Below are 2445 nucleotides of genomic sequence, written 5' to 3' on the forward strand. Positions count from 1 at the left end.
GCAATGGATGGATTTGTTTCGTCAGTTGTATACAGATGAGTTGAGTTTCTTGAAGAGGAGAGTAGACCAACAGAGCAGGAGGTGACTAGTCCAGTTATTGAGTGGGCCTAGACTCTAGCGTCCAGGTTCATTGATAATGTCCTAGCGTCCAGGTTCATTGATAATGTCCGAGCGTCCAGGTTCATTGATCATGTCCTAGCGTCCAGGTTCATTGATCATGTCCTAGCGTCCTGGTTCATTGATAATGTCCGAGCATCCAGGTTCATTGATAATGTCCGAGCGTCCAGGTTCATTGATCATGTCCTAGTGTCCAGGTTCATTGATCATGTCCTAGCGTCCAGGTTCATTGATATTGTCCTAGCCTCCAGGTTCATTGATAATGTCCTAGCGTCCAGGTTCATTGATAATGTCCGAGCGTCCAGGTTCATTGATAGTACAGATTGACCAGCTGAGTAGTCATTATTCTAGTTTCTATCAGCAAGCATGGTGACTGGTGAGTCATTGCCAGTTCCTATAACATCTCTGCAGGTCAGTCCAAAAGAGAGTGGCAACCAACCGACTTGATGCTTGGGTTCTGACAACCAAGAGTAGACTTTGCTGTCGCAGAAGAACACCGTGTGACACGACATCATCTGTTGGTCAATGCAACATCGATGTTCTGTTCTGTGCGACTTGATGCTTGGGTTCTGACACTGGGAAAAAAAACACAGGTGCTTCCTAGCACCATGAGTCTCCATGGAAACACATCCTGTGGCCCCTCGCTACATTGATGGATCCGACACTTAATTTCTACCTTTCACTGACAGATCTAGGTTGACGTGAGCAAAGTGACTGGCCCTTACGACATTCACAGGGAGAACAGACTGTAACACAACCAGTGTCATTTCAGAACATATTTTTGTTTTAGTATGTCCATGTAGAGTTGGTTCAGGGCCTTGAGAGGTGGTTTGAAGGTTACACCCTCTCGTTACAGTATCAGTCTGTCTGGTGTAGAAACCACTCTGTCATTACAGTATCAGTCTGTCTGGTGTAGAAACCACTCTGTGTTCTACAGTCATCTTCAGAGATATTATCTACAGTGATCTGTGTTCTAGAGTCATCGTCAGAGATATTATCTACAGTGATCTGTGTTCTACAGTCATCGTCAGAGATATTATCTATAGTGATCTGTGTTCTAGAGTCATCTTCAGAGATATTATCTACAGTGATCTGTGTTCTAGAGTCATCTTCAGAGATATTATCTACAGTGATCTGTGTTCTAGAGTCATCTTCAGAGATATTATCTACAGTGATCTGTGTTCTAGAGTCATCTTCAGAGATATTATCTACAGTGATCTGTGTTCTAGAGTCATCTTCAGAGATATTATCTACAGTGATCTGTGGAATCTAGGACGGCTCATTCATAAAATACTATGTTTGATTTATTGGTGTCAAAAACAAGAGATATGCTTTGGATTGCTGATTTAGCCAATGAACACACACACACACACACACAAACACACACACACACACACACACACACACACACACACACACACACACACACACACACACACACACACACACACACACACACACACACACACACACACACACACACACACACACACACACACACATCCTCACTAATTACTTTCCCAGCAGCCTTCCTGAGCTAACTCTTAACCTCTACTCCTGACATCGTGACCTTAGCAAGCAGAATCTCCTCTTGATAAAACAGGAAGAGTGTAAAAAGCAATACTGATATTCGCATCCCACTTTAATCTTTCTGCAGCCACAGTGTGTCAACGTCTCAGAGGAAACTTCCGGAGGCGATGAAATCCAACAGGTCAGGAAGAAAATGGGGCCATTATCATATCATTAAGTACTTGTCCAAGAAAGCAAGCAGTCCAGGGTGCCTTTCTCATGACGCATAGATCCAGTTAGGTCCAGTTAGATCCAGTTAGGTCCAGTTAGATCCAGTTTGGTCCAGTTAGATCCTGTTGGATCCAGTTGGGTCCAGTTGGGTCCAGTTTGGTCCAGTTAGGTCCAGTTGGGTCCAGTTAGGTCCAGTTGGGTCCAGTTAGATCCAGTTTGGTCCAGTTGGAAATAGTCCATGCCAGGTTTTGTCGGTACACAGCAAGCTGCTCACTGACTGGTTCTTGTCCTGTCAAAGCCACCTGTGTATCAGCTGCTACAGGCCAAGATCTCTGCTGAAAGTTGACCGTAAAATTCCCTTTTGGGGTTTTGAAGAAAAATAGATAGACGGTCATCTAGGATCATTGCCACAGCGTAGTTCAACCTTGCTGCCCAGGCAGACAGGAGTAGATATTCCTCAGAGAATTAAAGTAGCAAGGAGACCATGTAAAGACCACGCTGTTGTCACCGTCAGTGGGTTCGTGTTGTCTGTTTTCTTATTTTCTTCTCTTTAAATGTATTGTAGTCGGTATAAAAACATCTCCTTTT

General features: G+C 44.0%; 1 protein-coding gene across 1 annotated transcript in view; it reads right to left on the bottom strand.

Moving 5' to 3' along the window:
* Positions 1–1623: 1623 nt before the first annotated feature.
* Positions 1624–2445, bottom strand: part of LOC112220687 (CUB and sushi domain-containing protein 2-like) — a 927456-nt gene continuing 926634 nt past the window's right edge. The window contains 1 exon segment of the mRNA XM_042295064.1: positions 1624–2445. This exon segment is cut by the window's right edge and continues 82 nt beyond it. The gene's annotated coding sequence lies outside the window, so the exon portion shown is untranslated.

This window comes from Oncorhynchus tshawytscha, linkage group LG13 (assembly GCF_018296145.1).
Source record: "Oncorhynchus tshawytscha isolate Ot180627B linkage group LG13, Otsh_v2.0, whole genome shotgun sequence".
NCBI classification, from domain to species: Eukaryota; Metazoa; Chordata; class Actinopteri; order Salmoniformes; family Salmonidae; genus Oncorhynchus; species Oncorhynchus tshawytscha.